We start from the raw sequence: 11,544 nt of genomic DNA on the forward strand, positions 1-11,544 counted from the left end.
CACCAGAACGTGATCACGGAGAAGTCCAGCTCTAAGAGGAGCCTTGTTGGTAGCTCTGGAGTCACTCAAAATGATTTCAACTACCTTGCTCCTTCTACAGGGTTCCTGCAGGGCTCAGGGCTGGCAGGCCTAACTGAAGAGGGGGAGGTGGTCCTGGCTCCCATAGATTCTCTGACCATGGACCCTTCTGATAACTCCAGGGCACTTAGTTCAAGCATCTGGGAGTCCAAGAAGTTTTACAGGAGCTAGAGGAAGGCAGAGTCTGAGGATCCCCCAGGGCATGCCTGTGTTTTGTAATCTGGAGGAGACAGAGGGACTGAGGCACAGAATAATCTATTTTATTGTAGACTCCGCGGTCTGGCTCTGTGAGATGTAAACCGATGGTGATAGGCTCTATAACTTTGGAGAGAATTCTTAACTTTTCTATTCCTGAATCTTCTAATCTGTAAAATGATAAAAAAAAATCTGTAAAATTAAATTAACACCCTTATTTTCTTGTCCTTTAATTAAGAGAAAATAAACATCCTTATTTTCTTGTTCTTAGATTAAGAGAATGATTCTATCATCCATCTATCATTTATCTATCTATCTATCTATTATCACCTATTTATCTATCAATAGAGAGAGGAGAGAGAGAGAGCAATTAACACAGGGGTTGGAATCCATATCACTCAACAATGTGTTGTGATTGTTATTGGTATTTTCTGTTCAAATTTGAACTCTTTATCCAGCTGCTACTCTGATCATACCTCATAGGCTGCTCAGACCTGGAGAAATTATTTATTAGCTTTATAATTTAATGTAAGAACTGTATTGAGACTCTACTGTGTACAAGGTACAGAGGTAAAATGCCGTGGAAAAATCGACCGTGAAGAAAACATCGACTGACATCTATTTATGATCCAGGAGGGCATGTAAGACATACAGAAATACAGACCAAATCAAAGGGAGGCAACCTCTGATGAATGGAGGGGAGAGTCCCGAACAAGGGGCTTCGGGCCTGTGGAAGGCAGAGCGCCTTCAGGCCCCCGTGTTTACCACGCGGGCCCACGTCGGGGAGGTGAGGGAGAGCAACCAGAGGAAAGAGGTGAGTGAGAAGGGCGTCTCAGAGACAGAGTCTTGGATCTGGTGCCTGGGAAGATAGGGAAGACAGTGAGGCTGGCTTTCACATTTTGAATTTAGAAATCTAGGAGAATGTTAATAATAATAATCATTATAATAACAACAAAAGAAAAAGCATTGAGAGGAAGAAAAATCATGCTTACTCATCCAGATAGGCACTGGACCAAACATTTCTGATCGTACTTTAAGTGGAACTTTTGTCTTGGCTGAGTCCTCCCTGACCAGACCTTGTAAATTGGGGATCATTTGAATTTCTTAACCACTTAAGCTCCCTCGTTCACTCCTCATTTGGCATTGTTTTTTGTTATCTGATAGCACACAGGAACAGCCATCAATGAGCGCATCTCCTCACTGTGAGAGCTGACCACTCTCTATAAATGAAAATAAAAATGCCCTCCCCTCCACCTCCCACCCCCATTTCTTCTTAGCCAAACCCAAAGCCATCCCTATCCCCACTGAACCCAATGGAGCAGACGAGGCATTTTAAAGCCAGTCAAATAATTCTTGTTATAGATGACTCCTGCGATGTGGTAACAGATAAATGTGTGACTGTGACATATTGGGGAGAAATTTGTACTCAGTGACTCATGCTTCCACCTCCTACTGTGTTGTGTGCTATTGTTAGTATATATTTTGTCCCTCCCCCCCCAAAAATAATAATGTTGTAGAAATACCAGCTAGCTCCTGGGTAGATACTCAATTTAATTTTTTTCCAAAGACTGTATTCTTTTGTTTAGTTAATTATTTTTGTGTTCGAAACAAAGCGAAGGGCCCACTGCAGAAAAAAAGTCATACTGATCTTCTGCGGAAGGATCTCGGGCCATGGTTAAGAAACACTGGGGGCCTTGGGAGCACAGAGTTTGCGCACCAGCATTATGGGATGATAGCTCTTCAGGTAAAGCCCAATCCCCACCATGTACCAATGGACAATGGGATAAAATGTTGAAATGACTAGCACAAGCCACTACTATTGCTAAAAGTGAATTAGGGAGAGCACCAAGACTGGTCTAGACTTCTTGCATGCTGGGAATCTTAATACTGACAGCAAGAGAGAAACACACAGAGGAGAGAAAACCACAGAGGGTGTGGAGGGAGAAGGGAGGCAGTTCTACAAAAAAAGTCTGTTGTCAGGTTCTGAGCTTGAGTGTAGCTGAGACAAGCTGGTGACCCCAGACCACTGGGGCCCTCAGGACACAGCAGATGTGCTGGGCAGAAAATCTCACCAGAATCCTCTGATAGGCAGTTGGTTTATCTTTACATGGAACAGGGAGTGGAGGTTAGGAAGTCTGTCTGGACGGCTTTGTGGTGCAGTTTTTCTACCAATTGTCACAGCAATCTGTCTCCTTCCCAAGCATGCTTTTCTGGATGCAGGCTGGCTGACAGCCTCTGTTCACTCTGCAATTTCACTACGGGTTTGAAAATTGAGATAGAAAATTGGAAGTTCTTGGAGTATCTATTAAGGACCTTCACCTCCCCCCCCCAAACTGAATGGGTCTGAGAGAAATCAGGTTGGGGTTCTCATCCATCTCCCTTAGGAGATCGTGCATGGGCACACACCTGCCCGTGCAGTCGGAGGTCAGGCTTTATTCTTCTTCTCCCATCTCACTCTCTCCCCTTCTCTTCCCTTCCCTGACCCCTGTAAATTTGGTCTCCGACATTAGCTTCTAGGGTCTCACCCTTCCCTATGCAGAGACAATTGTTATGAAACCAGGGAAAAGATGGAAAAAAGAAGGCCAGGCAGTCTCAATGTAAAAGTCACCAACATCCCAAATTTTTCCCAGGACCTCCTCATTAACCTTCAGATGATCCTGGACAAATAAGACCTATGTGCAAAGGTGTGTTGACCTTTGGGGCGCCCACAAGAAATTTAGTAGAACACAGCTGTTGTGTATCTGTATCTGTAAAGACCAAAGAGACCTAACTATTTGGGTATTTAGGGTTTGGCTATGACCATGATCTCGTGTTATTGAGGAAGACAGAGGTTGTTGCTTTTTCTTTCAGATTAATGTCTCCTAATTCCCAGCCTACTTCAGTGTAATGCACAGGAGACTTTCAGGGATAAATAATTTCAAAAGACATTAACCTACCTTAACATCTCTTCCTGTGATAAAAATGAAACCACCTATATCTTGACAACGATGGTCTTTTGTTTCAAGCAGAGCCGCCTAATTCACATGGATGTGAGATTTAGTTCTGTTTAACGAAAAAAAAAAAAAAAAACAAACAAAAAAAACAGGCTAACTGCTTAATTCAACATCAAGAAAACAATGTAAGTGGTTTGTTTCCTCTTAGTGGAAGCAGATCTCCTATTTATATCTGTAATTATTCTGGCTGGCCCACTTGATTACTTTCAATGATAAGAGGAGAAGCAAAGGACAGTTTGCAGAATTGGTGAGCCCTCCTAATTAAAGATTAAATCATCCTATTACTCTATTGCAGGTGTAAGGATTTTTATACATTTACTTTTCCTTGCTCAGAGGTTTAAGTCAGAATTCAATATTATTTTTTAGTTCTCTCACACTACCTCCCAGGATTATATATACCTTGTAAATATCAATACTCCCTTACTGCAGATTAATAAAGTTCATAAATTCTGTGCCATTCCCTTGCTAAGAAGTGAAATCCATCCTCCTGTCTTTGCATTCAGGCTGGCCTGCTGATTGGCTTTGGCCCATAGAATGAGTGACTTTTAACATTCGTTCTGATTCATGAGTTCATTATCTACCTTTTCTTTCTTCCATGTTGCCACAGGCAACAGTTCCTATTTACTCTGCGAATACATAACTTGGGTTTTCTTTGCTCCAGTTTGCAGAATGATTGCCTTGCTGTCCTTACTTTCACCAATAGTCTTCTCAAGGCTCTTCCAGCTTCCACTTGCCATTTTTCCCAAAGCCAGTGCTACCTGTTTGTTTATTTTTTGTCATGGTAGTATCATGCTTTCTTTACCAGTTCTGTTTCAATTACCTATTACTACGGAACAGGCCACCCTAGAACTTAGTTGTTTCTCCCTCATAAATCTGTGGATTGACTAGATTCAGCTGGGTGGCTCTTCTGCTCCTTGTGATCTCACAGGGGAGCTGGACTGGACTGGAAAACTCCAAGATGATCCATAGTGTCAAGTGATGTTGGTTTCAGTTAGGAACTCAGCTGGGATTGTCTACTGGGGCATCTCTAGATGACTTGGGGTTCTTACATCCCCCTGGCTGAGTTCCAAGTGGAACTAACCCAATAATGATTGCCCCAGAAGGGAGAAAGTGGAAGATCCCAATGCCCTTAACCTGCTAGACCCAGAACCAACACAGTATCTCCTCTGCCACGCACTATGGGATAACACTTACACAGCCACACTTCAGGGGATAGAAAATAAAACCCATTTATCGGCAGAGACTTGGCGGCCTACTTTAATAAACTCTAACCTTCAAGTATGATTTCCTTGTGGGTGCTTTTCTAGTTTTGCCAATCCCTTCCCTCCTATGCGTGCTCTGCCTGTCTACATGAGAAAGCCAGACATGTTTCCCTCACATCCTTAAATCATCTGGAAACATCTCCCGTCACTAATTTCCTAAATATAAGATGGTAAATAAATAGTAAGACATGGATAAAACAAATCTGATGGTGAGACGACTGTGGCAGCCAGGCGATGGATGCACGGGCGTTCATTGTATTAGTTACTCTGCTACTTTCCATAGTAATAAGGAAGACAAGGGGAGTGATATTAAGTATTGGAAAATACTCCTAAATAATAATCTTGTAGCTGCCCCTGGCTAAGCAGCAATACTCTTAGCTAATTAGTAACTTTTTAAACAAGTTTTCAAACTCCTAAAATGCATGTAATATAGGCAAAGATACAGAGAACATAATTAAATTCCAGGACTTATAATAGTCCCCCCTTTATTCACAGTTATACTTTTCAGTTACTCGTGGTCGACTCCAATGAGAAAATATTAAAGGGAAAATTCCATAAATAAACAGTTTGTAAATTTGACATTGTGTGCCTTTCTGAGTGGCGTGATGCAATCTCTCACCATCCCACTCTGTCCCAGGCAGGCCGTGAATTACCCCTTTGTCCAGCGTCTCCAGGCTGTGTAGACTACACTCTTTCCCCTGTTAGTCACTTCGTAGCCATTTCTGTTATGAGACTGCCTGTCACGGTATCACAGTGCTTGTGCATAAGTAACCTTTATAGTAACCTATTTCTCCATCACTATGCCTGTGTCATCCACTTCACTTCATCTCCTCACACGGTCATTGTATCATCTCCATCATCGCAAGAAGGAGAGTGTAGTATATAATAAGATATTTCGAGAGAGAGAAACCAAAATAAACAGTATATGTTTAATTGTTATAGTTATTATTAATCATTGTTATGAATCTCTAACTGTGACTTATAAATTGCACTTTCTCGTGAGTATACATGTATAGAAGAAAAAACATATATGCAGTGTTAGGTACCGTCCACAGTTTCAGGCATCCACTGATGATTCAGCAACACATCTCATTAGATAAAAGGGAATTATCGTATCTGGTGATGATAGTATAGGAGTAAGGTCATTGTCAAAACCTGAAGAGGCGTAGATGTTACAGACAAAACAGAAATATGTGAAGTAACAGAAGTGATCTTGATTAAGACTTCGTTATGAAAGCTAAACATTTAGCTATTATAATATATACACAGTGACTTTTAATGCCCTTCATAATGTGCATAATATGATATCTGTTATTTATCTAACATGCTTAAGAAATTCTTACTGAGGTACCATAGCAACATGATAGCATTGTCTGTTGTCATTATCAAGGCTGTAAGAATCAATCAGGCTAACACTAGCCAGTGTGACTCAATGTAAGACCCTAACTCTGTTTCAATGCAGTAGTGGAACAACAAAGGACACAGAACAAGGACAAGGACTAAAGAAGTCCCGGCTTCAAACAGGGACATACACGATCTTGGGAGTTCCATTCAAGTCACAGGAACAAAGTCTTGGTAGATGATCCCAGGCTCCATTGCTGTGATGTCTATGTGCCAGTTGTAGTTTGTTTCATTCATAAAGCTTATAAAGTCAAAGGAAAAAATAATTGAAAGGAATCACAACAATATTATAAGCCAATGACTTGCATCTCTAAAGAGCCTGTGTCTTTAGGTCTCTTGTGTCTTACAAAGTCACCATTGCCCTTGAATAGTTTTCTCTTGTGACTTGATCATCCCAGTTGGTCACTTGATGGCAAACTGGAGTCTAGAAAAATCACAGCTATTTTCTTCTTTTATGTATTTGTTTATTGATTCTCTCCCCTATTGGAATACAAGTTCCATGAAGTCAGGACTGATGTCTGTCTCATTCTCCACTGTTCCTTTAGACATAGAACAGTGCCTGATACATTTGCTCAATCATTCTCTGGAGAATGACTTACAGTTTATTAATGTTCTGACTTTAAAAAACCTCTTTGAGAAATAGGTCCCCAAACTAGATGGACAAAATCTGTATTCACCATCTTGGTCACTATCTTGGAAGATCATAGATGTCACCTTATAAAATGCCATCTGGGAGGTCATTTCTGTTTGGATGCACTTCTCCTTACAAATAATCAAGTAGCGTGTCATCAGGCTAATGGTTTTATAATCTATCCTGGCATGAGCTTTACTTAGTTTGCAAGAAAACACAATTATATTTTAAAAGAATTCTACTTATATTATTTAACCTTAAGCTTAGCAGAGATTTGTATCAGTTAATATTCACATTAGTTATTCTTTAGTATATGTCCAAAATTATGTCATTAAATATATATGTAGGTGTATATGGATACATATATATTTTTAGTACTCCTCTACCCTCTCTCTCTATTCTCACAGCTAAATAGGAATTGGTTTTTCAAGTGGTTAAATAGCCAATTTCAGTCTAAAGTGAGATTCAGATATGAATATAGTTTGAAGAACTGTATCAAAAATCCAAAGCACGGCATAGTCTTTTAAAAACATTCTAGCAATAAATTTTTTATAATAGAGTCACTGCCAGTATTTAAATCTGGCCATAGCTATTATTACTAACTACTGGTAATATTTTTATAGTACTTTATACTTTGAAAAGTACTTTCTTACAGTCATTGCCCTTTTGGTCTTCACAATAACACCATGCATTATGTATTGTTTCTGTTTTTATATAACCACATCTAAAGTATTATGGTTTCTATTCTTCAAATTAAAAAATCTGAAGCCTAATTTCCTGATTGACTTGCCCTGAATCATTAAGTTATAAGCATCCTTACATATTTAAATGTGAAAGGTTCCAAAGTGTCTTAATCACATGTAAAGCACATTTTTCAAAGCTTCACTCTGTGCATGTTACTAGAGCCTCTATGTATCAAGAGAGTCAGAGGTGATTCCAAGGTCAATACCACTTGGAAGCAAATGCCACTTGGTCTAAATAGGGTTAAACCTGGCTTACAGCTTAGAATCTACAGAAGAACGAAGACCTCCTATGACTCAGTTTTCTTCTTCTTTCTGAACGAATTTTTAATCATTCCACCCCGCTAGAATTCACATCTGTTCATGATGTAATGCTGTGGGTCAGCCTGGGTTCTGTCAAAATGAAGCCGGTATTACCAAATCCCAAATTACAGTGTGTTTTACTAACCGGTTTTATAGACTAGACATTTCACTCCGGCAGAAAGGAATTCCCACTGCACTTGAGGGGTAGCAGAGTCTCGAAAGCAGGCTACTGGTTCTGCCGGCTCTGTCCCGCCCTCCGCCTGCGGGCGCCCCACCGACAAAGGCGCTGGAGAAATGGGTGAGAGATGAAATTATAAAACCGGCCGTCTTGATTTTAATTTTTTCTTATCTGTGGGAAACAGCTAGTGGGTGCCATGTTCTCTCACTGTGTTGTGGAAAAGAGTTCAAACTTAAAAATAAAACTTTTTAAAAGTGTATTTATTGATGAGGGTGAGAGAGAGAGAGAGAGGAGGGAGAGAGAGAGAAAGAGAGATTTGTTGACCTGCTTATTTATGCACCATTGGTTGATTCTTGGTTGTGTCCTGACCAGGGATTGAGCCCGAAACCTTGGCGTATTAGGATGACGCTCCAACCAACTGAGCTAACTAGCCAGAACTTAAATAAAACTCCTTAAAGGCAGAAAACTGAAGTTCTGACAATAAGAGAGAGAGAATGCACAAACAGAAGTGAGAAAATCATATTTCTGATTTTTCCAGGGTGGTGTGCGTGGGGGGGGGGAGCTGTTAAAGCTGTTGCTTTATAAAATTCAACAGAATTAATAGAAATGTTCTATGAAGTTTAACTGACCCTTTTCCTCTGGCTTTACTTAGCAAAATCACATCAAAATATGCTATTTTACTTTTTAGGTAAGCCCATCTGCTTAGTCACCATTCTGGGTAAATAATTGAAAACCAGTAAGTGAAGCAGAAGGGAATTAAGGGAAGATGCAAGCTATTCACATGATACAAAACACAGGACATAGTCTGAGGTCTTTTATAAACATGTATATTCATGCATTTAAAAAATTGCCAGTTGCATTTTTTTCCTGAGCACGTGTTTGTCTGTGTGTAATAAGGGTCTGAGAATTATGACCTAACATCTGTAGCTGCTGTAATTTTGTTTGCTTGTTCATCTATTTTTTGACACACCCACTAAATAGTTACTGCATGACTGGTATGCCCCAGGCACTATTCTAGGCACAGGGGTGCAACAGAGCGTAAGAGGGAATAATTCTGTCTTCTATTCCTTATACTGTAGTGAGGGAAATGGAAAGTTATTAAATCAACAAACATAAGTGACATACTGTCAGGTAGAATAATTTCAGAATAGAGATTTAGAAAGTGAATAGGGCCTGACTGGTGGTGGTGCAGTGGATAAAGTGTCGACCTAGAATGCCAAGGTCTCTGGTTCAAAACTCTGGGCTGGCCTTGTCGAGGTACATACTACAAGCAACACGTAAGCAATGAACAACTAAAGTGAAGCAACTGTGAGTTGATACTCTTTGCTCTCTTCTCTACTCTCTCTGTATAACCAACAAATAAAATCTTTTTAAAAAAGGAAAAAGAAAGTGAACAGGGTAAGGTGCTATTTGAGGTCAAGTCAGGAAAAGCTATCTGAACAGGTGACATTTGAACAGGGAGTAAAGACTCAGTCTATCTACTAGAGAACACCAAAGAAATTCATGGAAGGGCCAATGAATGGGCACAAGGCACTGATGTTGACAGCCAGTCTCCAGGGACGGATTTCTTAGTCATCAGGACCTCCCTGGGTACCGGCCCTGGGGAAAAAGGTTCATGCTGAGCAGAGCAACCCCCATAGCGCCCAAACTCAGAACACAGGCAGCAGCTGGAAGGTCATTGATTCCAGCATGGTGTACACACATTCGGAGCTTGTCCTCTAGGTCAAGGCCTCATTCATGTCACAGCACTTAGGAGATGTGCCACAGAAAATGCACTGTAATAGCCGTGTCTCTAAAAATTTCTCTTTCACAGTTATGACTTAGTAAAGAAAACAAAGCTTATATAAGAAAAGGATACTTTAGCCTGACCTGTAGTGGTGCAGTAGGATAAAGCTTCAACCAGGAACACTGAGGTTGCCCGTTCGAAACCCTGGGCTTGCCTGGTCAAGGCACATATGGGAGTTGATGCTTCCAGCTCCTCCCCCTTCTCTCTCTCTCTTTCTCTCCCTCCTTTCCTCTCTCTCCCTCTCCCTCCTTAGAAAAAATTGAATAAAGTACTTCATTTTTTTAAAAAAAAAGAAAAGGATACTTTATTTTATTTCATTTTGGTAACTGGAATAACTCTCATTTCACTTCAGAAGCATCAAAGAATATCATCAGAGTAACATGGTTGTGAAAACATGTTTGGTTTCTTTGATAGCCTTTTTCCTTCTCTTTCCACTAATAAGATTGCTCTTTCCTGAAGCAAGCCCATTCTGTGTGGGTTGGATGGAGCAAACCCACTCCTTGTAACAACAGCAATTGTTTGACACAGTCAGGATTCATTTGCCTCAAACAAATTAATCGGTTAAGAATGAGTATGTGATACAATGAGACTTGCTAGAATCCTACAGAATATTTCTATAGAAGCCATTAAAATATCTACTTTTTTTCTGAGATGGATACAGCTGAAAAGAAATAAGTGAGGAGCCACCAACTGCCCTTCATGACTGCCTTTAGGGAGAAAGTGTCAATGAGGGGGGAAGGGAGGTGTCCCAAAGACGGCTGCAAACTGGCTCCAGCTCTACCTAACGGTATACTCACCCATATACATCCACACCCCAGGTAAAAGGAATAATAAATTTATGGGTTTGTGTTAAAATGTTAGGAAAGATCCCACATAATGAGAATAGGGACCCAAGGAAAATGTGAGCAATGACAAGACATACACCAGGGGCATCAGCTTCTGGCAAAAGTTGCCCACATGGACCATTCCTCTGTTTCTTGGGAAACAAAGGAAATGCTATGAGGAGATAGGGAGCTGTGGTTGTCTGCAATCCCATGTCATGAAAATGACAAGAAATTGTGAGTGACATTTCCAATGTCCTGCTAAGAGTCCACCACGAAGAGTTGCTGTGGTTTTATCATCCCTTTGCGATGATCTCTCTCAGATTGGGGAGACCTTGACAACTACAGTGTGTTATTGTTGCTTCAAAACACTTAGGGGAAGCCATAAGGGCTTACTTTCAAGCTTACCAAAATGGTAACCAGTGCACCGCATCCCTTGGCCTTCCCCGCAAACGTGTACAGGTGAAGCCTGAGCACCGAACGGTTGATTTGGAGGGCATATGACGACAGAAACAGGAACTGCTTCCTGAGGAATGCATGGGGAAGCAACGAGGGAAGTTGATTAATAGTGGCTGACCCGTTTATATGTTTTTCATGGGGAATGTTTAGCATGGGCTGGAGGCATCACCAGCTGTTTATTTCTCTTGCTCTCAATGTGGTCTTGCATCACTTCCTAACCATTGGCAACTTGGCCTTCCCAAAGCAGGGAAACAGGGACCCACAGTAGAAAAATCCAGTGAATCCTACTCTCGCCCTCCTACCTGGATGGCATTTTTTTCGTGCTAGAGAGATTGCCCTCTTCCTAAAAAGTCTTATAATAAAAGACTTTTTGCTCCAACAAGAACACACATAATAGCACACACACACGCTTTAATGATGGCACATAGATGCTTCCGCAAGAAGCCGCAACAGTTCTGAGACACTATTTAAACCCTTCTCAAATCCCTTCTTTCCTCATGCTTCCAGATTTGCTACCTGGAGCTACCGATCTGCGTAGAGTGTGTGAGGATTTGAAGTAGAATGTGAACCTCTAAAAGGGTTACAAAGGAAAAGGTAAAGAAAAAGGTGGGCAATGGGATGGGGCAGCCCCTCTGGGGAGCAAAATGATGCAGGCTACTGAGGGACCAGGTACAGAATGGTTCGCGACCCACTGTGG

The sequence above is a fragment of the Saccopteryx leptura genome, chromosome 7 (assembly GCF_036850995.1).
Source record: "Saccopteryx leptura isolate mSacLep1 chromosome 7, mSacLep1_pri_phased_curated, whole genome shotgun sequence".
Lineage (NCBI taxonomy): Eukaryota > Metazoa > Chordata > Mammalia > Chiroptera > Emballonuridae > Saccopteryx > Saccopteryx leptura.